Source organism: Saccopteryx leptura, chromosome 4 (assembly GCF_036850995.1).
Source record: "Saccopteryx leptura isolate mSacLep1 chromosome 4, mSacLep1_pri_phased_curated, whole genome shotgun sequence".
Classification (NCBI taxonomy): Eukaryota; Metazoa; Chordata; class Mammalia; order Chiroptera; family Emballonuridae; genus Saccopteryx; species Saccopteryx leptura.
In genome coordinates, this window is record NC_089506.1 from 27,966,992 (window position 1) to 27,994,987 (window position 27,996).

Consider the following 27,996-nt stretch of genomic DNA (forward strand, 5'->3'; position numbering starts at 1 on the left):
TACCAGCCCCATCTGTGACAAAGATGACATGATCTTACAAGTGACCTGTCCTGGGGGCCAGCACAGGGGCAAAGGGGTTCTGCAGTTGGGGCCACTTCCCCTTTCACTGCTCCTCACATGGCAAGTAAGCCTCTTCTTCCTGATGTGAGAACCTGGTGCAAGAGGGCTCAGTATGACAGGGCGACGTCGATAGGATTAGAAGAAATGAGATAAACATTCCCTCTGACTTCTAATTAATCCAAGGCCATTGGGCATTAAATAAACTGTTCAATATATCCACTTTTAAAATGCCCCTAATGAAACTTTTTGTCCTTTGTTTGTGAATACTGAATTTTTGTCTTTTGCTTAAGCCTCAACATAAAGAACTCCTGTACCCATTTTAAGTCAAAATTTCCTTGATCCAGAAGACCTACCGTATGAAGGCCCAATAGTGGTGCCCATTCAGAGGCTGCTGAACAATCGTCATCCTGACAGCCGCGACTGCCATTAGTGCCAGAATAGATCTGTCATGGGACTGGTTACGTCCCTCTGGTGCTATACTTATATATCTAAAATGTCTCATTATATATGTGTGTTTCATAACCTAATGAAAAATTATGAATCCAGTTGTCAACACCTGTCTTACGCACAAAAGACTTGGAGTCCTGATCAATGAAGTATCCACAGATGTTTTGAAACTCCATCCTCAGTAGGTGATTCCTCTTATCTTTCACAAATAAAAATTGTCAAACGTAAGATCATTAAAATATATGAAAGATTTGATTCAGTGAACTACCACCTGGAGAAATCAGAATGTAGGTTTAGTGAGGGGGTAAGGAGATTATAAGGTAGAAACTCTTAAATGTAAGAAAACGACAGCAATTTCTGTCTTAACCTCTTCAGCTCTGGTTGCTAAGTTACCATGACATACTGTGTGTGCTTTTCAGTTTTTGGTCTTGGGCCTGACAGTTTGATGAATTCTCTGGAGAGCAAAATCTGCACATTGAATATCTAAAAATTATACACACATGCACACACACGCACATACCCAGCACCCCATTATTGCTTCCGATTTATAAAATCTGTTTTATAATTAAATTGACACATGTAGGTGGACACCTAAAATGACACTTCATTTTGGGGAGAGAAAATCTTCTCCTATGTGACATTTCTCGTAATTGTCCTTTAACTCCATTCCAGTTCACTCTTCCCCAATAGGAGGCATCCCACCCCCCGAAGGGTATGCATTTAACCCTTGACTTAATGCCTAAGTAAAAAGAAAAATAACACAAGTGTTATTTAACAGCTGTCATTGCCTTTTCTTCTTCTGTATGTCTTACTTGCTGTGTGATTGAGTTCATAGGTGTCCATAAATATTACTGTAAGCTGGCTGACTAGTGGGGCTGTGAGTTGTCAGATGTATCTACAAAAAAATATGTCAGTGTCAGCTAGCTAGAATACTCATGGCTCAAAATCCCAAGGCACTGCATTGAAGATAATGTGAAAACCAGTTTTAAAAAAAGTATACTAAAAAATGGCTTACAAGCCAAGCTGCTGTCTTATTCTTCAGCATTTCGGTGCAGTGGTTGGATAGTCAAAAGATATACTGCATTCCTTTCCCAGACTCTGTGTGTAATTCCTTATTTTTAGGCTTCTAAAACAAAAATGACAACTTAAAACCCTATTGCTAAAAAAAATGAATTTTTATAACACTGATAAAAAGAATTCATAGCAGCAGGTATACAGTAAGTGAGTAAATGCAGGGAAAGCTACTCTAAATGGTAAACAGAATTTACCTTTTACTATCACTGTTGCATTGTTATACAAAATCTAGCATCTGACTTCCAGAGAGCAGCTAGAGAAGTTAAATTCTAGGGCTCTGCTGATCTGGTAGCAAGCAGAAATCTGATTGGTTTAGTGTTTGTCTCATTTTGCAGTACAGAATTAGAACTTGGACACTCTTCCAACCAAGGAAGGGTTGGTTAGTCTGGATTTGTACTGTAAGTCTATAAAATTATCGGCATCCATTCGTTCTCTTCATTCTTCCTGTTATAATAAATAGCCAAAGGTCCTTTCCTGTCAGCACATGCAATCCTTGGTTTGTGTTCCAGATGGCATTCTTTTCAACTGCCCAGGAATATACAGACAGTCTGTCTTCGGATTGCATCATTGGTCTCTTTCACTTTTTTCGGATATATATGATTGATAAACAGACTCTAGAGTTTCCCATCTTTTAAAAACCTCCTCTGACTTCCCATCCTCCCTGAAACATTGTCCCATCCTTTGCCCCCTTCAGAGACAAAGATTTTGAAACAGTTATCTGTACGTGCTATCTTACTTGTCCAATTGCAATTCACTATTTTATCCTCTTACATTTTAAATTAACTTTTAATTTGATACTCTTTATCAAACTTCCTTTCTTGCTTCTCCAACTTCCTTTCTTCAAATAAAATTGCATTTGTCAAGGTGGCTAATTAGCTTTGTGAGTACAAATTCTGAAGACATATCACCTTTGTTAACCCCTCAGCAGCTCCAGCACAAGTGAGTACGTACAACTTCTTCCTAAACACTTTCTCTTCTTGGCTTTCATATAACTGCACTACACTAGTTTTCTTTTTCTTTTCTTTTTAAAAATTTTTTATTGATTTTTAGAGAGAGAGGAAAGGAGAGAGAGAAAGAGAGAGAGGCAGGAATATCATTCTGTTACTGTATCTGCCCTGGTTGGGGATTGAACCAGCAACTTCTGTGTTTTAGTACGATGCTCTATCCAACTGAGCTTTAAGGCCAGGGTTCCCTACACTCATTTCCTTTTTAACTCATTGTTCTTTCCCACTAAAAGTCTCCTTTGCTAGCTCCTCCTCTTCTACTCTACTTCTAAATGTTGGAGTTGCCAAGAAATTTCTCCTTTTTTTATGGTTAGTGCTTCTTAAAATTTTATTTTTCAATTCTAGTTTATATTCAATATTATTTTGTTAGTTTCAGGTATATGGTATCATGGTTAGACAATTCTATACTTTACAAAGGGTTCCCTCTAATATTTCCAGTACTTACCTGGCAACATAAATAGTTATTGCAATATTATTTCCTACATTCCCTCTGCTGTACTTTATATCCCATGACTACTTTTTAATCCCTTCACCTTTTACACGCAGGCCCCCAATCCTCTTTCTCTCTGGAAAACATCAGTCTGTAATATGTTCTCTCTATCCAAGAAATTTTTTTACTTATCTAGTCACATGCTACATTCACGTCTTTAAATACTACTTCTCGGCCCTGGCTGGTTGGCTCAGTAGTAGAGCATCGGCCTGGCATGCAGGAGTCCCGGGTTCGATTCCCGGCCAGGGCACACAGGAGAAGTGCCCGTCTGCTTCTCCACCCCTCCCCCTCTCCTTTCTCTCTGTCTCTCTCTTCCCCTCCCGCAGCCAAGGCTCCATTGGAGCAAAGTTGGCCCGGGCGCTGAGGATGGCTCTATGGCCTCTGCCTCAGGTGCTAGAATGGCTCTGATGCCCCAGATGGGCAGAGCATTGCCCCCTGGTGGGCATGCTGGGTGGATCCCGGTCGGGCACAAGCGGGAGTCTGTCTGACTGCCTTCCCGTTTCTAGCTTCGGAAAAATTCAAAAAGAAAAAAAAAAAAGAAAAAAAAAATACTACTTCTGTTTTTATGGCTCAAAGATTTTCCAAAAGGAAAATGAACCCTTGATTTCACTTTCTTCTATACATTTGTTCCTCTCCCAATCTTCCACATCTTTTTTTTTTAAGCGTGAGAGGGAGAAAAAGAGAGAGAGAGAGAGAAAGTGGGGGAAGAAGTGGGAAGTATCAACTCGTAGTGGTTGCATCCCAAAAGTGCCTTGATTGGGCAAGCCCAGGGTTTCTAACCAGTAACTTTAGTGTTCTAGGTCGATGCTTTATCCACGGCACCACCACAGGTCATGCCAGTCTTCCACATGCATATTGTTATCTGCTCAGTTGCTCAAGCAAGTACCTCTTTTTGCTTTTGTATTTTATATCCTATATCCAAACAGTGACAAGCCTTATTTCTACCTCTGTTATACATTTCAAATGTGTCTACTTTTGGTGTGGGTTTGAAAAAACTTAAATGTGTTTCTTGTTTCTGCTCTTGTTCTGTATCCTCTCCATCCCCTATTCCAGAATCATGTTTTTGATATATATCACATTCCCCATCCAGAATCATGTTTTTGATATATATCACATTCCCCATTCCAGATTCACGTTTTTGATATGTATCACATTACTCCTTATTTAAAATGTCAAGTTATGCCCTATTTAAAATCCTTCAATGGCTTCCCACAGTATTTAGAATTTATCCCATATTCTTTACCTTCCAAATCGGTAGGTTTTGGTTTATGCCCACCTCAGCAAATCTCAGGTTATGGCTCCATTCCCATACTCCTCCAATCACTCTCCTAATTTCAGCCTCGGGGCTTTCTCACTTGCTGTTCTGCCTAGGACACAGATTGTCACCCTCACACTCCTTCACAAAACTGGTTACTTCTCATTCTTCTCAACTTAAACAAAGATGTCTTTAGCCACCTCATTCAAAGTACTTCCCTCTGTATTCTCTACCACAGCTAACAGTTTACTCTCTTCATAGCGAGTAGCATCACTTTAGGAATATTTCTTTACTTACTTGTTTATTGGCTTTTCTCTCATTATACTATATTCCATAAGAGCAAGAACAATATTTATATTGTTTACCACAACATCTCCAGTCCCCAAAACAGAGCTTTTTAGATAACATTTGTTGAACAAATAAGTGAATGAATAATTGCTATTACAAATAGACCTAGGAAATGCTAGGAAGGTGAAAGGGATATAAAATGACATGAACTAGCTAGGGGCCAAGAGCTTTAGTTGAATAATAAACCCCTCTTTGATATCCTCTATGGAGACAACAGTTAATTATCACTTATACTTGCAAATATGGGCCTCTTATTCACAAGGGTGAGGGATATTACTAGGGCAAAGAGAACCCTTACAATTATATGTATTTGCTGAACCAATCTCATTTTTATCATTAAAAAACACATCAAAGTATGCTTTTTTTCCAACAGTACAAAATAATTGTCTAGGTTTTAGACTCTAGGATACAAATTTAATGAGAAATTTCCAAGTACTATAGCTCAGATGAAGTCCTGAGGCAGGCTGACAAGCTACATGGAGAAACAGTTGATAAAGTGTTCAATCCAAACTACACACACACACACACACACACACACGCACGCACGCACGCATGTATGTATGTATGTATGTATGTGAGCATCCATTTCAAAGGAAAAAAAGCAACTCACCCAGAGCAGAGCTGGCCCAGCACTTCTGTTTTCAATATTTTGATATGAGTCTACCAAATGCTTTTCAGTATGAACTAGAATTGATGGCTACATGGGAAGGAGGTGGTGCTTTACAAATTAGATCTTCTCTTTTTAAAGGGAAAGTCTGAAAGTTGCAGGAGAAACACTCGGAGGGTTATGGTTTTTCATTTATCATTTGGGATAAGTGAAGAACCACAGACTACTTCAGATTATACACATTAAACTTTTCTCCTAACTGGAAGGCTATAAGCAGAATAGGAAAGTCTGTTCAGACTAGCTACTAGATATTCGGTTTGGGCCTGTGCATCTTAGTGTTTCTACTTGTGTTCTACAAGGAGGAGTCTGAAAACAATCAATAATGACCTAATCAAAATTCACCCCCTTTCTCAGGCGAATAGATCTGTCTTCTCTAAAGAAGGAAGTCATAAAAGAAGAAAGGAAAGACATGGGAGATATAGTCTATAAAAATAATCTGCAATATAAATGAGAATTTATGATGCAGAAGGAAAAGGTACTTCCGAAAATTATTCATAAGTGGATACAAAGGTAAATTTCATAAAGTATGTGGTTTATATGCTGAAGAAAATTAAGAGACCCCAAAATAAGAGATGAGGGCTTGACAAAAATAATAACAGAAAACTAAAATTTACAATGGGCTGGTTGTGAGAGAGTAAGAAATAAAAAGAGAGCTGAAAGTAAAAATGCAATAGGATAATTAAATCAACATTAATTGCAGTTGAGAGCAGAATCAACACTGAGTAATATTAAATTATGGACTACATACTGACAGTATGCTTTCAACTGTGGAGAAAGGAAAGAGTGACCGAGAACACACATATGGAAGACAGAAATTTGAGATCAAAGGTAGAGACAACTTGGGTCCCATAAGAAGACACCAGAACATATAAAGGTGAAGAAATTGAGTCATATAATTTTTTTTTCTCAAGTTCAAGAGAGACGTAAAACTCAAAATCAATCTAACTACCAAGCAATAGTAACAAAATGAGATACAGAGGGAAACATCTTGTAAAAGTGCTGAACTTAAGAGGATAAAGACAACCAGCCACCCTACCACCAACTTTCCCTCTCAAACTCACCGGCTAGACCAGGTTCTCTCCTTCACCTTCTTTGCATTTGCCTTTTATTGACCAGGAAGGCACCCCTAGGAAATGAGGAGGAAGTGGGGGAGAGGGAGACAGGAGGGCAAAGTAGGAGGAGGAAGGGGGAGACCTAACTCTGAAGAACTCCCTGGAATTTAAAAGTTCCTCTCCTCCCCCCACCCTCTTGGTTCACAAACCAGTTAGCCTGGTGCAGCGCTAACTTGGACCTTCCTGATATGTCACCGTGTGAGTGCCCACCTGCTGAGCCCCGCTGGAATCCTCCCACAACTCCACGGAAACACTTGCGCCAGAAGCCAAAATGAGAGACTCCACCGTGAGAGACTCCTATTTACCTCCTGAACCAGGAATCCAGAGAGGATGAAAAGTTTCAGGTACCACACATCTGAGGACCTAGATACAGATGGGGAGCATTACATCATTTCCTTGATTACACTGCTGTATTGAGAAAGTTTATGATTCTGGGTACTTGAGGGTATGTACTATTGAAATGCATTGTACATTTTTCTACTTATTAGGAAATAGAAAAAAAGCAAAAAACAAACAAAAAAACAAAAACAAAACAAAAAAGACATTTATATAATACCATACAATAAACAAAAGAAAGCATAAAAACTAAAAGCAGACAAAATATTTGACTTGTCACCTGTTAGAAGACAAAGGCTTATATTACTTAAAACAACCAAAACACAAAATGTATATCATTTTTATAAAAAAACACTATAGGTGAATTTCAGTAAGTTAAAAATTGGGACAAAGGCCTATCAGGCAATACCAAAGAAAAAATGGAGCTGCCACCTGCAACAAAACAGAAATCAGCCTGACCAGGCGGTGGCACAGTGGATAGAGCATCAGACTGGGATGTGGAGGACCCAGGTTCGAGACCCCGAGGTTGCCAGCTTGAGCACGGGCTCATCTGGTTTGAGCAAAGCTCACCAGCTGGGACCCAAGGTCGCTGGCTCGAGCAAGGGGTTACTCAGTTTGCTGAAGGCCCACGGTCAAAGCACATATGAGAAAGCAATCAATGAACAACTAAGGTGTCGCAACAAAAAACTGATGATTGATGCTTCTCATTTCTCTCTGTTCCTGTCTGTCTGTCCTTATCTATCCCTCTCTCTCTGACTCTCTCTCTGTCTTTATAAACACACACACACACACACACACACACACACACACACACAAAACAGAAATCAATTTTAAAGGCATTAAGTGGGCAAAGATGATACTATTTTGATGGAAACTTTGACAATAAAATATAACGGTTATAAACCTTGATGCCTCAAATAATATTGGATATAAATATATTCAATGAATGCTTTTAAAAAGACAAAGAAGGCCCTGGCCAGTTGGCTCAGCGGTAGAGCGTCGGCCCGGTGTGTGGAAGTCCCAGGTTCGATTCCTGGCTAGAGCACACAGGAGAGTGCCCATTTGCTTCTCCACCCCTCCCCCTCTCCTTCCTCTCTGTCTCTCTCTTCCCCTCTTGCAGCCAAGGCTCCATTGGAGCAAAGTTGGCCTGGGCACTGAGGATGGCTCCATGGCCTCCACCTTAGGTGCTAAAATTGCTCTAGTTGCAACAGAACAATGCCCCAGATGGGCAAAGCATTGCCCCCTGGTGGGCATGCTGGGTGGATCCCGGTCGGGCACATGCAGGAGTCTGTCTCTCTGCCTCCCTGTTTCTCACTTCAGAAAAATTAAAAAAAATAAAAAGAACATTTGACATAACCATAGTAGTGGGAAATTTTTTACACATCTTTTAGTTTTTGAGAGATAATTTAGGAAATAAGAATAAATGAAAATAATTGTTAATTCAGTGAATTACAAATATTTTTTCAGTACATCTGTCATTGTGTCTAATGGTACAATGGTGATAAGGACAAATAACTTTAGAGCTTAGTGTATGTGGAAAAGCTTATTCATAAAGATGCATATATATTAAAAATTTGTATTAAGAATATATATATTGGTAACCACAGAAGACTATTACTTTTTTAATATTCATAGAAAGTTTCTTAAGATGAAGATAATTGAGGAAAACAAAAAAAATCTTTAGTTATTATACAAGTAAGATTCTACCACTATCATGTTCTAAAAATAGAAATTGATTACAAAAAAATTAGAGACAAAGCTTTATTGGCCTGAAAAAAACTCTCCTAACTAAAATAAAATATGATAGTTGCAACCTCATATTATTTAGAAATTAAGGACATAAAGAGCTCTATATTTGAGTAGTAATTTATACTATGTGTTCAGAGAAACATCCATATTCTGAAATGCTTATTAAAAATAGATTAGCCAATTATTTTATTCTAAATAGTAGAAAGAAATCAAGAATATACATCAGAAATTTTAAAGTTAAAATAGATATTAGTGAATTAGAAAACAGAAAACACTATTATATAAAAGCATAAGATATATAAATATATAGGAATAAATTTAAGGTATGTACAAAAACTATGTAAGGAAATATATATGTATATATATTATGTGTATGTATATATATATGTGTGTGTGTGTACACATAATACCTATGTAAAAATATAGTTACACAAATATTAAGGAATAGGTTTTTATATATTATTTAGAAGTAAATTTCATAAGTCATATGTAATATTTATATGAATAAAAATACAATGGAATCATAAACCACAATGTGTACAAATGAAGAGATACATAATGTTTCTGAAAAGGAAAACTCAATACTGGAAAAATATCAATTCTTACCAACTTACTCTAAACTTTTACAAAAATGAAAACTTCCCACAAGATTTTTTTGGAGGGGGGGCAGGGAAAGGTATGGTTCAGGAACTTTTGGCAGAATTATTCTAAATTCATCTAGGAACAAATTGATATAAAAAACATCCATTTGATCCTTAATGTGATTATAGGTGTTAATTCTCTCTATCCAAAGACCCCAGAGAAGTATCCATAATTGAATGTTGGGTTTATAACTCGTTGTATCACAGGAGATTGTGTAACCTTTGGGACACGGGGTGGAGGGGCCTCAGTAAGAAGGTGTTATGGCCTGACCTGCGGTGACGCAGTGTGTAAGAGCGTTGACATACAAGGTGTTATGAAGGACCTTTTATCAGACTTGGGATTTGACTGAGTGATTTGGGGAGGATCTCAGAAAAAAAGAAGGTTTATTCTGAATTGAATACTGTCATAAAGTGGGGAACAATTTTTGTTATAACTGAATATTTTAATATAGCAACAGAGAAAGATGGTTAGAATGAGACAAAAGCTGTGATTGTTAAAAGAAAAAGTAGCATTCTCTCATATTAGCCAGAAGCGGGGGATGTTTGGTATTTTCTGGACTGCACTGTGACGGTGACTATGCTTAGACAATATTACAAAGTGGTCTTGCTGTGGCTCACTTTATCATGGACTCATAGCGACTTTGTCTGAAGTTGGTGTTCTGTGAGATTATTTATGTCTAACAGGAGAACAACATAGCCTGGCTTTGAGTGACAGGCTTACTTCTAATAACTCTGACTTGTAATTGTCAAGGTAGCTCCTGGATCTCAGAAATTGCTTCTTTTTCTTTCTTGCAATCATATTTAGACTTCATTCTAACATCTTATTTTTAAACTATTCATTTTATTTCTTGATTTCTTTTTCTGACTTCTTGAAGTTATGTAACATTCCTATTCTTTTAGTGTTTATTCTTAAATTTAAAACATTCTTTATCCAGAAATCAAGTAAGCCAACATCTCTATCCTTTTGTGGAATGATGCATGAACTCTGGAATATTTAAACTCTAATGTAGTTTCATTCCCATGTTATAGCTCTTATTTTAGTTTTCTAGCATTTTTTTTTTTTTTACAGAGACAGAGAGAGAGACAGAGAGAGGGATAGACAGGGACAGACAGGAACAGAGAGAGATGAGAAGCATCAATCATCAGTTTTTCATTGTGACACCTTAGTTGTTCATTGATTGCTTTCTCATACGTGCCTTGACCGTGGGCCTTCAGCAGACCGAGTAACCCTTTGCTTCAGCCAGTGACCTTGGGTCCAAGCTGGTGAGCTTTGCTCAAACCAGATGAGCCTGCGCTCAAGCTGGCGACCTCGGGGTCTTGAACCTGTGTCCTCTGCATCTCAGTCCGACACTCTATCCACTGTGCCACCACCTGGTCAGGCAGTTTTCTAGCATTTTTTAAAGCAACAGATTACATCATTAGTGATATTGTGAATAGTTATCCTCATTAAAATACTACTAAAATATTTTTTAAAATTTTTTTATTCATACTAACTGTTTATACTCTCCTGCTTTCTTCTGGTTCCATTTTCCTTCCTAGTGAATGAAATAGGTCCTTTTAGAAGTTCTTTTACTTGGAGTTAGTAATGTATAGATTATCATAGGCTTTTTGTTTGTCAGAAAATGTTTTTACTTTGCTCTCCACTCTTGAATGGAAACCTAGCTAGGTACAGAATTTGACGTTAAAGGCAACTTTATTTGGAGATGGTGTTGTATTGTCATTGAGAATCTGTTAATGATAATGTTTTCTTCTTTTATATTCCCAGAAGACATTATATAGAATAGATATTAATGCTTTTTAATTAGTTAATATTTATTTAGAATTAAGAGATCACAACAAATTTAATCAGAATAATAAATAATCATTACTTTCTATTAATAAAGGTTTAGAAAAATTTCTTCCTTTATTTCACAATTCATTACAGTAGTGTCATAAATTATTTCAGTAGCATAGCCAGAATTTAAAAAATCTCTGTCAAATTTCTTTCATTTATGAGCTATTATAGACAAACTCATTGCTATTGTAGTATTCCTATAGTTTTGTGTTCAACAATAACAGGAATTCGGGTAAAATTATTCTTGCATGATTACTATACAAAAATAAAACTGAGCGGTGCTTTTTTTTTCCCTGTATTTTTCTGAAGCAGGAAACAGGGAGACAGTCAGACAGACTCCCGCATGCACCTGATTTGGATCCACCCAGCATGCCCACCAGAGGGCGATGCTCTGCTCATCTGGGGCGTCGCTCTGCTGCAACCAGAGCTATTCTAGTGCCTGAGGCAGAGGCCACAGAGCCATCCTCAGCGCCCAGGCCAACTTTGCTCCAATGGAGCCTTGGCTGAGGGAGGGAAAGAGAGAGACAGAGAGGAAGGAGAGGGGGAGGGGTGGAGAAACAGATGGACGCTTCTCCTGTGTGCCCTGGCCGGGAATTGAACCCAGGACTCCCACACGCCAGGCCGACACTTTACCACTGAGCCAACTGGCCAGGGCCAATGAGTGGTGCTTTTATAATTTTACATTTTGCAGCATTGAGTATATTCTTGTTTTGACTAGGCATTGATAAGAACTAAGTTCTCTCCTTATAATTTTATCTAATGATTGAAAAAGTCTTATATAGATGAGTTTCTGGCTCTATGTTGCAAATCTTCTACTCACAGATTTCTGTGGTGGGTGTTGCAGAACACATTTATATTGTGATACAGCCCATATATTTTCATCTTAATGTCACATGGTTGAATCAGCAAAGTGGCCAGGAATAGAATTTCCAGAGCCAATTTTTATGGAATGGCTAGCAGTAAGTTAACTTTCCTGAGAAATACTATTAAACAGCAAAAACATCTCCCACTAAACCCAATGAATGAAGGCCCAGTTCAACTTGCCCTTAGTCATATCCCACATAATATCCACAGCCACTTTGATTATACCCATCATGAGAGAAAATATAATAGTGGGAATGTCACAGTGGAAAGAGTAATTTGTCTTACTTTTGCAAATTTACAAACACATATGACCTTGTGCACAGAGTCCTTTGCTCCTCCAGTGTCTTAGAAGGAGCTTATCCAAGTGGGGGCCCTGCAGTTTAAGATGTGTGACTTTACAGGAAATTCATCTTTGCCATTCTTCGTCTGAACTAGCATTGCATTTAGGCTCTTCAATATACTGACACCTGTTGGCTAAGGGGCAGTTCATCTTCAACAAGAGGTCAATCACTTTCCTTAAATGGAAACCAAAATTACTTTTGGGTTGTTTAGCTTCTCAAATAAATTATTTTCGAAAAATGGAAAAAAGATAGGATTAAAGACCTCAAGAGAGATTCAGCCAACTTTTTTTGTTTGTTTTCCAGCTTGTTGGCTACTTGGAGAACCAAACATGCACACTTGAAGGGAGATCTTACCTTTATCTATGGTTTTCACAAAGATGATCCCCTGGACATGACACTAGCATAGGAGTAATCTTCACATGAGATAAGAAGTGTGGTTAACCAAAGACAGAGAGAAATAATAGTAGCAAAAAGTTGGAAGTACTTTTCATGACCATTACTACCATTTGTTAAGCATTTATTTTTTTAAAAGGCAATATATTTAAGATGTTATATATTATATCCATTTCAGTCCCTGCAGGAAAAGCATGGCACACTCAAATAGGATAATTCAGATGAGTTTAATAAAAGAATTGTTTAAGTGAGAACATGTTTAAGAGAAGCCAACAAAAAATGGTGGAGTAAGCCCTGGCCGGATGGCTCAGTGGTAGAGCGTCAGCCTGGCGTGCAGGAGTCCTGGGTTTGATTCCCGGCCAGGGCACACAGGAGAGGCGCCCATCTGCTTCTCCACCCTGCCCCCTCTCCTTCCTCTCTGTCTCTCTCTTCTCCTCCTGCAGACGAGGCTCCATTGGAGCAAAGTTGGCCTGGGCGCTGAGGATGGCTCTATGGCCTCTGCCTCAGGCACTAGAATGGCTCTGGTTGCAACAGAGCAACGCCCCAGATGAGCAGAGCATCGCCCCCTGGTGGGCATGCCGGGTGGATCCCAGTCGGGTGCATGCAGGAGTCTGTCTGACTGCCTCCCCATTTCCAACTTCAGAAAAATACAAAAAACAAAACAAAACAAAAACGGTGGAGTAACCGGAGACTATCAATGTTGGAGAGCTGTTAGTACCTGCACACCTGGAGAAGCATAAAATGTGGATAAAGTTGAGGCTACTGTTATAGTTGTAGAGGGAAGCCACCTGAGAAGAGCTATGAAATTCACGGGAGGAAGGCAGCTACTGGCCATACTGTCATCTGGCATTGAGAAAGCTGGGGAATGAATGTCCCAAACACACTCTTCTGCCCTGCAGTCTATTGTCTGTCCTTTTGAATTAACAGAAAGGCAAATATCAAGGAAACTATTTATGCAGCTCTGTCTCTTAAGACACACGGTATATGTCAAAATATGTAGAGTGGGTCTGGAAATGCAAGTAAACAGTAACACAGATAAACTAGGTTGAGGTATATAAAATTGCCAATATTTGACCAGCTTTAACCTATAACAACAATTTTTTGAAGTTTAATCTACTCTTATTACATTTAAACTTCACAACAAACTTGCAAGCTCTATATTAATATTAAGATCCTCATTTTAAGTATATATTGACCATTCTGAGGCTCAGAGATGTTGAGTCTGATATATGAGGAAAAGTCTGGTGAAGAAATTCTCCAAACATGTGAAAATACAGACTATGCTGTCACCTAACTTATTTTTCATAGAGAATAAGTTTCAGAGCTCTTTCCAAAATTATCTTATTTAAAACACACAAAATTAGAAAATAGTATAGCAATTCCTCAAAAAATTAAACATAGAATTTAAAAATGGAAGGACCATATGATCCAGAATTTCACTTCTGTGTGTGTGTGTGTGTGTGTGTGTGTGTGTGTGTGTGTATGAAGAAGTGAAAGCAGAAACTCAAACAGATACATGGACACCCATGTTCTCCTCAGCATTATTCCCAGTAGCCCAACGGAGAAAGCAATCCAGGTGTTCCTGAGCAGATGACTACATAAACAAAATGTGGTATATAAGTATACAGTGCAATATCATTAAGTCTTAAAATTTTTTTGACACATGCTACAACATGGCTGAACCTTGAAGACGTTAAACTAAGTGAAATAAGCGAGTCACAAAAAGACAAATACTGTATGGTGCCTTTTAGTGAGGTTCCTGGAGTATCAAATACATGGAAACAGAGTATAACGGTGATTTCCAGGGCAGGGATGTGGTCCATAGTGAGTTATTGTGTCATAGGAACAGATTTTCAGCTTTTTCAGGTGAAGATGAAAAAGTTCTAAAGCTAGATGGTACTGGTGTTGGCACAACAATGGGGATGTGTTGAATGCTACAGATCTGTACAGTTAATAATGATTAAAATGGTAAGTTTAGATGTGTATATTTTACCACAATAAAAATGTACTAAAATCACAAAAGTCTAATTAAATTTATATAGCAGTTATTATTAATATTGTTAATAATGTTTAAATAGATGGAAATGCCGAGCCTCAGAGAGGTTAACTATCTTGTGCAATGTCATACAATTATTGACTATGGGGACTAAGCTTGAACCTCATGTCTTTCGACCAAAATTCTAACTTACTTTCTAGAAATACAAAATATTTTATAAACTCACTCCTAGACCAAGAATAATTTCAAGGTTCTTTAATTTCTAAGATAACTGAATAGGGCAAATGATGGTTTGGTGAAGAAAATAAAATCCACTTCCATGAATAAGTAATGTGTTTATCAACAATTGATAATTGCTAAAATCCATAATCCTCAAAGGTAACTATTGATGATCTGATGCACAGTACTTGTTTCTCATTAAACTGCGTTGCTAGTTTTCTGGTATGATCTTGAGAGTGTTTGTTCTCAGTGTTGAAATCTGCAATTCTGGGTGTTTCTTCCATCTCTGTCCAAAGTGCAAAAACATACAGGAATTGCTCTTACATTGTTACTGCTTTTCAACTTTATCTTCTGTTTAAAAGAGTGGATGAAATTGGAAAAGTGTGTGTGTGTGTGTGTGTGTGTGTGTGTGTGATTGTGTGAATGTATGTGTATGTGGCGGGGGGGGGAGGGAGAAAAGAAAGAAAAAAATAAAGAAGATTGAATGCATTGGATCAGTTTTGGCTTGAGAGCGTCCTCACAACAACATAGGCTTTAGACTATTTGGTTTGACAAATGTGGACAAATGTCACATCAAAAATTAAAAATAAATAGATTATGTTTGTCCTTTCATTATGAATAAATAGAATTTCTGAGTTTAACTGTAAATTTGTGTTTTGCTAATCAGAATCAGAGCTAGAACCTATTGGGTAGATTACTGGGTGAGTCTCTACCAATTAGATAGCTGTATGGAAAACCTCAAGCTTTCATTTGGCAAAGGGCATAACAGAACACAACCTAAAGCAAATATTCTAACTGAAATAAAAAATATCCTCAGTAGAGATCAAGTTTATATATCTATGGTCTAAATCACCAAATAATTTTTCCTTAATGCAGAGATCAACTTGTGATAAACTAACTCTTGACATTGCCCAACCTAATTAAGCAAAATAGAAAAGAAAACCAGTTCAAGTCAAATCAGTTAGTACAGTGGTCCCCAACCCCTGGGCCGTGGACCAGTACCGGTCTGTGAGCCATTTGGTACCGGTCCGCAGAGAAAGAATAAATAACTTACATTATTTCTGTTTTATTTATATTTAAGTCTGAACAATGTTTTATTTTTAAAATAATGACCAGATTCCCTCTGTTACATCCGTCTAAGACACACTCTTGATGCTTGTCTCAGTCACGTGATACATTTATCCGTCCCACCCTAAAGGCCGGTCCGTGAAGATATTTTCTGACACTAAACCAGTCCGTGTCCCAAAAAAGGTTAGGGACCACTGAGTTAGTAAAAGGGACATCATTAAGAGAGGCTGTCAATGAAGACTATGGGCTTATCAACTTTAAGTAATATATTTAGTGTTCTTTTAGGGCCTCAGCTTCAGTTTCTATATGGGGTAAAATAAAAACTAAAGTTTAGGTAATTTCTTGATTTTATTCAAAATCAGAATATTGATGTTGATACTTGCAGTTGCTCTTGAGGTCAGGGATTGGTTATTTTCTTTCTCTAACCTTAGTTCCAAATAAACACTCAATACATGTTTGGAAGGAAGAGGAATCAAAACTTAATCTAAAGACTGAGAGATTTGTTAGTGTGAGAGAGACAAATCTAGGCAGGTCAAGCTATTGCAGAAAAATAAACAATACAATCAGATAGGCTGGTGACCTATGCAGAAACTTAGAACAAACATTGAGGAAATGAAGGTTCAGGGACACAGTCTGTCCACTGGTATTCAGTTCAAGGCACCAACTTCATTATAAGTGTAGAACATGGAAAGAATCCAGTTATTGGGAAGCTTATTACCAAGGTCAGATAGACTGGATGGTAAGACTGACCTTGAGGTTGGGCTAATGAGTTATTGCCACACTTCAGCAATTCATGTATGTTCCTCATTTAGGTTAGAGTCTGGGTAGAAGCTGGCTCTCTTAGCAGGATTTCAGTAAGCATATTGAGGTGACTATAGTTGACTATAGAGCTGGATAGAAACTACAAAGACAAAAAGAGAAAAAAGAGCCCATTCTCAGATGATCTAAGTGGGTTGAAGTTTAATTTGGGACTTTCATTTCTTTATTTTTTCATAATTTAATTTATTTTATTTTAGCTTTTTATTAATTGATTTATTGGGATGACACTGGTTCCAAAAAACCACATAGGTTTCAAGTGTACAACTCAATAAAATATCATCTGCCACCGCATCATCGTTCATCCATTGCCTCAAGCACAATTTCTTTCCATCCCCACTCTCCCACTTTTGCTGACCCCTACCGAGCCCCCTCCCTCCTCTTCTTCCTCTGCCTATCACCACATTGTCTGTGTGTTATGTATATATGGTTTTGGCTAATCTCTTTACCTTCTTTCATCCAGTTTCCTCAATTCCCTCCCCTCTGACAGCTGTCAGTCGGTTCCACGTATTAATACTTTTATTTCTATTTCGTCAGTTTATTTTGTTCATTAGATTCTATATATAAATGAGATAACGTGGTACTTGTCTTTCTCTGACTGGCTTAATTCACTTAACATAATGTTCTCTAGGTTCATCCATACTGTCACAGAAGTTAAGATTGTTTGCTTTTTTATGCCATGTGGTATTCCATTGTGTAAATGTACCACAGCCTTTTTATCCACTCATTCACTGATGGACACTCAGCCTGTTTCCAGATCTCAGTTATTGTAAATAATATAATGCTGCAGTGAACATAAGCAGTGCATATATTCTTTGAAGTTAGAGATTTGGGATTCTTAGGGTTTAGTCCCAGAAATGGAATTGTTGGTCAAAAGGCAGTTCCATTTTTAATTTTCTGAGGAAACGCCAGATTTCCAAGTGCAAGCCCTGCCTTTCAGAGTGCGTTTCTGATTTTGGCTGCAATGCGGGAAGGAGTTTTTTGCTGTAGGGAACCATACTTGGAGACTCAGGAGTACGATAGTCTAGCAACAAAAGAAAAAATACTTTTCAATATTTTGATTTTAAAAATTGAAGATGTCCGGATGTCTATTTCCTTGAGTGACTTAATTTTCCTAGCTTCTCTGAAGGGCTTATTTAGTTTGACCCCGAATACCAATTCTCACATATTCCAGCCTGCATTTTCACGTTTCAGCAGTTAACATAAGCCACTGAACTTGTGGGTATTTATACAGATCTAGTATGTGAACATTTGGAGGTTTGATCACAAGTCTCTTTCACTGAAATCTTTTCTGGGCACTGATTTGGGCTGAACACACAAAGTACAAACTGGCTCTTGGGACAGAGATGCCAGGCTGAGTCTGATAAAAGATTTACTGCAGAGTGTTTAGAATCACTGAGCTTTGTTATGGAATTATTATAGCCTTTCCCTCTGAGATGCAGTGATTTATAACCTACTGATAGACAAGAGTGTTTAACTCTGTTCCCATTAATTGATTGAACAATTTACTTTCTGCTTTGTGTTCACACCTGCTCTTGATCAAAGCTGGTTCATATTCTGCTCTTGGCTATTGCTTGATGCCATATTAATGGTTTATTGGTTCCACTGTGCCTATAATACAGCCGAGTTTATGATGTTTAATAAAACAACATGTCTAAATGGTCTCTTGGCTTTGAATTGTCTTTTTATCAAATTAATATCATGATGTGGACTTTCCTTGTGCTTCAGAATTGCAAATTTCTGTGAAGTCTGCCACACAACACTGTAAATAGCCTAACAGTATTCCTACAATACAGAATAGGAGAGAAAACACCTTTTTGTGTGCTTAATTGGTGTTCAGAAAGGGGATGCCAGTAGGAGTCTCTTGGGAAGGTGGACCTGGAAGGATACAGGCAATCGTAGGCACGTTCTGTGTCTCCTTCTCCTTGAAATAGGGTATCTTTCAGGGAGAATTATGTATGCTTCACTCTCAGGAGTACACTGGGGGAGGTGAAGACTTCTTTCTGAAACAAAGGAAGTCAGAAAACCGACGATAGCATGCAGTAAAATCAGACTGTGTTAGCCTTATTAGGTTGGCCTGTTTTTCTAAGGAAATCTTGATCATTTAAAACATCTTTTCTCAGGGTTATTATTAAAGCCACATGGGAGGTAGGGACCTGCACTTACTGAGTTTACACACATCTATCACTATCCTATTCTGAAAGTAATAGCAAACATTTATTGGAGTCTTTCTATAGACTATTTACCATATTTAGAATTAACAGCTTAAGTTCTGAAGTCAGGAAGCTTGGGGAAAATTCCAACTCAACAATTCTGAGGCATGCTAAGCCTCAGATTCCTCTGTAAATTAGGTAAAATAATATCTGGTCTCGAGTTTTGAGGTTTAAGTGAGCTAAAGTTAGTAAAGATCTTTGTATAGTACTTGACATTTTAATAAACACTCTACAAATGTTAGCAGTTATCATAATTACATTACGTTGTAGGTATTTTAACTCTCTTTTATAGCAGAAAGGGAAAGTAGCTTATACGTTACATAGAAGGAAGGAAAATGGAAGAGATAAATGTATAGCGGTGGAAGTTTTCTTGGTGGCAACTAATTAGTTCAAATTAATTGTTCAGATTAATTGTTGTTTACTATATTGTCTTGTTTTTAGTAAATGCTCAACAAATGGCAGTAATTTTCATGAAAATTCTTAAATTTTTACTACCATTATTTTTCTCTGTCCTTGGTTTACGTGAGGTCAGTTGGCTAGGTCATGTGACCAAAATTATATTCCCAACCACAGCAAAACCCTCTGGAAATGTGTGCTGGAGGGAAAGACCAATGAGACTAGGTCATCACCAATGGAGAAATCAACCATGCAGAACAGAAACTCTGCAAATGAAAATTATAATCGTCTACAAAGAACTTCATAATTTTTAGTTTTAAGAATAGAATGTCAAGGCAAACAATCCCCCCAAAGATGATTGGATAATGTCAAGCACATGTATTTTTGTCTTCCTGAAGTGTTCTTCTTTTGGGTTTTTTAATGTCTGGCTATTATGCATCCTCAATTTATATGTCACTTTATCTATCAAAAATTATTTTATCTGATTACCTCTTCAAAGTTACCCCCTCCCCTCTCAAGGCCTCCGCTAGTCCACATGATGTCTTTGAGCAAATTGGAAAAAGCAGTCCTTCCTTAAGACTCTTTACTTACATTGCCAGAAAATAATCTTAATGTACCAACTTATTTAAAGAAGGAACTTTACTGACATCTGCCAAAATATTGTTGCAATAAATTTTCATATCTGCAATGCCCATGACATGAATGGTGCCCCCTACGGTTGTGTTGTGTAAAACATGCATGATTGTACACAGCATTCCTAAAACCCTGTATTCTTTATAATAGCATTCAGTTTGTTTCCCAGTATTTATTGCTTGTTGAAGTTGTTATTTATATCTTATTCCTCCACAGTTTAGAAACTCTAGGAAGGCATCGACCATGTCTATCTTATTCACTACTATGTCATCAATAGATAAAACAGTGTCTATTTCATTGTAGGTGCTCAAAATATATTTAATAAATGAATGAATAAATTATTAAATAAATGCATATGTTTATTTTCTTATTAGTCCAAATTACTAATATAGCTGAATGCTGTATATAGCAGAAAATATGATTAAATCTTGGTTGGCTATAATGATGCATAGTATGGCGTCTTGAATGTAGTAGAAAATGAAAAACTATCTATTGACTAGTATTGAAAAGCTTGCTCCAGAATGTGTAAGGATTATAAATCGTATAAAACATGAATATTTTGCCTTACTTGTTGGGGCATCGTGGATAAAGCGATGACCTGGAGTGCTGACATCACCAGTTTGAAACCCTGGGCTTGCCCGGTTAAGGCACATATGAGAAGCAACTACTACAATTTGATACTTCCTGCTCCTCTCCCCTTTCTTTCTCTCCTCTCTCTAAAATCAATCAGTGAAAAGAAAACATGGATCTTGCCATTATAAAATTAATACCTAGTGTGAATGATCACAAGAACAATTTAATTCTCTTTGGTTTTCAGGAAAATGATGGGGATATTGGCAGTAAGTATAAGAGTAGCTTTGAAGCCTTGTTTTGATTGGGGTATGGTTGAAAGTCAAGAATTATAAGTGCTTTGAGCCTTCCCTTTGGTCATACACACACCTTTTCACCTTTTGCAGTCTCAGCTTACGCATTTGTAAATTAAAATATTTGAATGAGAAATGTCAGAGTATTTATATTAAGTGCCGGTACAGGATCTACACATTACCCTGATTTGAAAATTCTGTTCAAGGTGATCTCTTTGATTCCTAGACCATAGCAGTCTATGAATATGATACCTTATTGTGACTCAGTTTTTGCATCTATTAAGAGGGAAATAATGTATGCTTTATCTAAAATGTTATGAATTTGGTAGATATATGTGATGACAATCTGGTGCACGCTAAATAGTATTGAGCTTCTCTGGCTAATTTAACTAACAATAATTTCCAGATTCATGATCTGTCAATTGTGTCAACAAAGAGTACTGGCGTCCTATTTTTTGTGACATTAATGAAATAATTAACTCATGCTTGTATGAGTAAAATATGGTTGTAAATTTGTAATTTGAAACATAGAGAGTTATATTAGTCAGGATCTATTCATCAAACAGTACTGAGAGTAAGAGAAAGTACTAAATTCTGGGAATTAGTTATATAGGTGATAGAATAGAAGAACTGAATTCAAAACTGGCAGAAAGATCATTCAGAAGAAAGTTGAGGAACAGAAGAGGGAGGCAGTTTTATTGGAGCCAGGAATCAGGAAGTTCCAGCAGAAGCTACAACCACAATGATTATGTAAGGGACAAGTTAAAACAGTAAAAGAGATGATGCTCCTTCATTTTTTTCCCTCTAAGTTTATTGAGATAAAATTTATATATAACATGATGTGAGGTTAAGGTATACAAGGAGATGACATAATACACTTATATATTGCAAAATGATCACATAGGTTGTTAGTTAAGCTCTCCATCACCTCACATAATTACGTGTGTGCTAAGAACATTTAAGATCTACTGACATAGCAAGTTTCAATTATATAATATAGTATTAACTATAGTTATATGTATACATACACGTACATATATAAATATTGATATCACACCTTTATTAAAAATCTTAATATACATATTGCATATATATGTATATGCATATACATATTACATCTTCTTTATTCATCCATTCATGAACACTTAAGTAGTTTTCCTATCTTGGTTATTGTGAATAATGCTGTAATAAATATGATATTGCACATACCTGTATTTTTTTTTTTGAGATTCTGATTTCATTTCCTTTGGATGAATACCTAGAAGGGGCATTGCTAGCTTATGGGATAGTTCTATTATTAATTTTTTAAGGAATCTCCATACAATTTTCTATAGTGACTGGACCAATTTCCATTTCCAGCAACAGTGCACTTTGTTGTCTTTTCTGTACATCCTTACCAACACTTGCTATTGCTTGTCTTTTTGGTAATAGCTATTTTAACAGTATAATGGTATATCTCATGGTTTTGATTGGCATTTCATTGATGATTATTGATGTTGTACTTTTTTTTTTCATGTACCTGTTGGCCATTTTTATATCTTCTTTGGAAAAATGTCTATTTGCTATTCATATCCTCTGCTCATTTTAAAATAGATATAATTGTTTGTTATTCTGTTATTGAGTTGTATGATTCTTTATATATTTTGAACAATAACCTCTTATCAGATAAATGGTTTGCAAATATTTTCTCTCAATTTTGTAGGTTACCTTGTAATTTATTAATATTTCCTTACTGGGAAGAGTTTTTTTAGTGTGATTTACTCTTTATTTATTTTTTTATTTTAATGCTTGTTCTTTTGGTGCCCTGTCGAAAAATATCTTTGCCAAGACCAATGTCAAAAACTTTTTTTTAATGTTTATTTTCAGGAGTCTTATGACTTCAGGTATTATGTTTAGACTTTTTATCGATTATGAGTTAATTTTGTGAATCCAATAAAGATGAGAGTCCAATTTCATTCTTCTGCATGTGATTAACCAGTTTTCCCAACACCATTTATTAAAGAGAGTCTCTTTGCCTATTCAGCATTCTTGGTTCCCTTGTTACATATTACATGACCATATATGTGGTATGGATGCTGAAGATAACTCAGATACTCTAAGGATATATCTGCTCCCTTTTGTTGCTCCCTCTATGGCAGATTTCTTAAGTTTGTATGCCTTTTTGGATTCTGCAATGCATAGACCAGGTGCTGATGGCCTCCCTTATGCTTTCCCTAAAGTAATGCTAATGTTCAACTTTGAGGTTTCTCTCTGGCTTGCGGATCTGGGCCAGCTTTCTGTGTGTGGCTCACTAGTCTTCTGCCACAGTTTGCCCTATCATTATTAGAAGCATGCACAGAGGGCCAGCCACTGAGTGGAAGGGTGTGTGGGCGAGGCTCACAGAGTGCTGGGGATGTCTACAATCCTGTTGGGGGTTCCTGCAGGAGAGATGCCTCAGGAGCTGGCAGACTTCTTAGTGGAGTCCATGATGCTTTTAGTAGGATCCACATACCTGATGTCATCTGGACCCTGGCAGCTGTTCTCCTATCTGCTCCCTATCCCTTTGTTTTGCAATTCTTGACTCATTAATCTTGATGGGGTGAGAGAGAAATGGGCCTCTCTGGCAGAGTCACACGCAGCAGGGGAAGCTGGACACTCAATTACTTTCCCCACAGAAGAAAATCACTGGCCTAGAAATGCTCTCTTGGCACTGAACTGTTCTGCTTTGAGGGTGGCATTATGAGGTTCAAGTTAAACTGTTCCTCTTATTCTTTCCAATGAGTACTATCTTAGATATTTGTTTGTTTGTTTCAGAGTTATTGGAAATTTCTCCACTGGAATCCTGGACTTCTATAAAGGCTCTTATCCATAGTGGATTATTTGAGTCATTGTTCTCTATGGGTTCACAGACTGTGTTCATGAAGGGCTAAAGCCAGGTCATGGGCCACTTCAGAGTTCAGAGTTGGAACTGAAGTCCGTATGCTTAATACTTAATGCATGATGGCTAAGGCTCTTCCTGCATCCTTTGGCATATGGTGCTGGACCATACCTCTTCTATAAAAACACTTTTGTCCATGAATGGATGTCAACCAAGGTTATTAGGAGAATACAACAAGGGGACATTTTTTTAAGTCATCTTGCTGATGTCTCTTGCAGCTGCTTCTAAAAATGTTACCTGAGAGGGGAGGGAAAACAGGGAGGGAAAACCTTAATATTCTCTTCTTTCCACACTTCACCATTCTATCAGGACCTTCAACTGACTAAAACAGCTAAAGACAGGCTTTCTGGTTTGTTTGTTTTTTGTTGTTGTTTTTTTTTGCAAAATAGAGTAAAGCAGAGTAGGCACAAACAATGGATCTGAGGGCAAACAGGCCAGGATAGACATAAATATCTCTTATCCATTATATAATAAAGAAGCATCTCAACATGTAAGAAAGTCATAGAGATTGGATTTTGTCTCACATAGAGCAAAGTATGTTTTCCTAATTTATCATTTTATTGCGATTAAGTTGACACCAAAACTAGACAATCAAAATATATAAACCTTGATAGATGATCCATTTTGATTCTTACAGACCAAAATTGCTGAATCTTTATACGTTCAACTCAATCAATTGTTACATGGCCAATCACTAAGAGGGTTAAAAATATGAAATTGATCATGCTAGAGTCAATTTATACCATCCTATAGACTCGGTGTAAATTGTGATGAGTGCTAACAATCCAAAAGATAGGGAAAAAATTTAAAATGACCTTGAACATACTAATATACTAAGGTAAAGTGCAATGGCAAAAATATCATGCTAAAATGTGCACAGAAAATGAAGTAAGAATGGGAGGCATTCTAACAACAACAAAATATTATTGTGATGGGGGTGCGGAGTGGCATTTGCCATACCTAGAAATAAATTGAAATAAAAAAATGTGTTATTTTATGAACTATTATCTCTTTGAATATAAAGTAAAAATGAGAATTGAAATAAACAGCACAGGAATACTACTTTAAGTTGGCTTTATTTTCAGCTGATGAAATTTTACCTAGTTTCAAGGTCTGTTTCAATACCATTCTACCATGAGCTTTCTTTCTTCCCACTCTCAGCTAGATACTATCCAATAGCAACTTATTTGCATTTATCATATGGCATTTATTATACCAGAAATTTTAATAATCTTATTATTAAGAGTTTGTAAGACCTTGTATATCATAAACTGGTTTTGAGTAAAGGGATTTTGTTCAATTCACTTCACCATTCATCACAGCATTTTACAGTAAATTCTCCATATGTTTTTGTTTGATTGTCTAATTGACTATAAGATTATATGTTTATTATTCATTCATTCTATAGGTGTCTAAATCTTACACATGAAGCTTTGGAATGACTTTTAGTTTAGAGCTCTTTAGCACTTCAGACTGATTTATTTAACTTTTAATTAAATATATATAAATACACAGAAGTTCCTGTATTATAATGATTCAGCTTTTAGTTTGATGATTTTTCATAAACTGAGTTTAGCTATATGACCAGCACTCAAATATAAAAATACTATTTTATCAATACTTCGGAAACCATGTTCTCTCTCTTCCAATCAGTACTTGCTTATGCCAGGATGGCTACCATCCTGACTTCTATAGTTTTTCCTTAATCCTTTTTTATTTTTCAATTACAGTTGACACATACAAGATTATATTAGCTTCAGACGTATAATCTAGTGATTAGACCTTACACAGTTTATGAGATGCTCACTCTGATAAATCTTGTACCTATCTGACAACATACACAGTTATTAGAATATTACTGACTACATTCCCCATGTTGTACTTCACATCCCCATGACTGTTCTGTAACTACCAACTGGTACTCCTAATCCCTTCATCTTTTTCACCCATCCCTCCAACTCCCCCCACCCATCTGGCAACTGTCAAAAAGTTCTCTGCATCTATGAGTCTGTTTCTGTTCTGCTTATGTAGTTTTTTTTTTTTTTTTTTTTTTTTTTTCCCATTTTTTTTTTTTTTTTCTGAAGCTGGAAACAGGGAGAGACAGTCAGACAGACTCCCGCATGCGCCCCACCGGGATCCACCTGGCACGCCCACCAGGGGCGGTGCTCTGCCCCCCAGGGGGCGATGCTCTGCCCATCCTGGGCGTCGCCATATTGCGACCAGAGCCACTCTAGCGCCTGAGGCAGAGGCCACAGAGCCATGCCCAGCGCCCGGGCCATCTTTGCTCCAATGGAGCCTCGGCTGTGGGAGGGGAAGAGAGAGACAGAGAGGAAAGCGCGGCGGAGGGGTGGAGAAGCAAATGGGCGCTTCTCCTATGTGCCCTGGCCGGGAATCGAACCCGGGTCCTCCGCACGCTAGGCCGACGCTCTACCGCTGAGCCAACCGGCCAGGGCTGCTTATGTAGTTTTGATTGAATCCTTTGCTCATTAAATTAGTAAGACTTTTTAAATGTCAGCAGTGTTGCTATAAATTATTCAGTTACAATACTACATAACTTTTATCATGTAATTATCGTAATATTTTTGTTTATTAAACTACTAATAGGAATTCTAGTTATTTCCAGTTTGGGGTTGTTATGGTTACTATGGCTGTGAATATTTCAGTACATGAATACATACATATGTATATTTATCAAATGTATTACTAAAAGTAGAATTGTTGTGCATATGTTATGCATAATTACTGGCCTCTGTTTCATTCCACTGGCCAGTTTGTTTATCCTTGCATCAGAGTTCTATAATGATTTTTGATTTAGAAAAAATATCAAGCCAAAAGGCAATTCAGCTTTTTTATTCTTCAAGATTGCTTTGATATTTTTATACCAAAGCATTACTTTTAGAATGTTTTTCAAGTTCCACCAGAAAGTTGCCTTTTTAAAAAGCAAAATTATGTTGATTTCTGAGATTTATTGGGAGAAAATTTGTATCTTTACAAGAGTCATCAGTTCATTAATGTGATATGTACATTTTTCCATTTCTTCAAGTCTATTAAAATTTCTCTCAAAAACATGTTGTAATCTTTAGTTTTTAAGTTCCACATATCTTTTAGGAGATATTTCCTAGGCTTTTAAAGTTTTTTTATATTATTATATGTAGTATATTTAATTTGCAAAGTTATTTTGCTAGTTTATAGAAGTTAAATGGCTTTTAAAATATTGATCTAGTGTGTCATGACCTTGCTAAATTCATCTATTGCACTATATTTTTAAAAGGTTTTCTATGTATTGGCAGATTTTATATACATAATCACATAATTTGCCAGCAATGGTAGCTTCATCATCTCTTTTCTAATCATTTTGCCTTTTGTTTCTTTTCTTACCTTATTACACTGCTTAGGATTTCAAGTGCACAATGGTGAACAGAGTGGTCTACAGTAAGCGTCTTTGTCTTGTTTCTATTTCAGGAACAAATGCTCTTCCAGTTCACTGTTGAACATGATACTTGATATAAGTTTATTTTTTAAAAGTTGTTCTATAGTTCTAGTTTGTTAAGAGCTTTTATTAAATAGTAATAGATTATTTTGTTAGTCCTTTCCTACATTTATCTGAATGATCACATGATTATCTCACTTGTTCTGTTAATGCAGTAATTTTAAAAGACTAATTTTTGAATTTTAAAACAACCTTGCGGCCCTGGCCGGTTGGCTTAGCGGTAGAGTGTCCGCCTGGCGTGCGGGGGACCTGGGTTCGATTCCCGGCCAGGGCACATAGGAGAGGCGCCCATTTGCTTCTCCACTCCCCCCTCCTTGCTCTCTGTCTCTCTCTTCCCCTCCCGCAGCAAGGCTCCATTGGAGCAAAGATGGCCCGGGCGCTCGGGATGGCTCCTTGGCCTCTGCCCCAGGCGCTAGAGTGGCTCTGGTCACTGCAGAGCGACGCCCCGGAGGGGCAAAGCATCGCCCCCCTGGTGGGCAGAGCGTCGCCCCTGTTGGGCGTGTCGGGTGAATCCCGGTCGGGCGCATGCGGGAGTCTGTCTGACTGTCTCTCCCCGTTTCCAGCTTCAGAAAAAAAAAAAAAAACCCTAAAAAAACCCCCCCAAAAAACAACCTTGCACTTCAGAATATTCAAGTTGGTAACATGCATTCATATATATACTTTGGCTTTGATTTGCTAATATTGTCAAAGATTTTTACATCTATAATTATATGAGATACTGATTTGTAATTTTTCTGTTTTATAATGTTCTCTGAAAATTTTAGAATCGT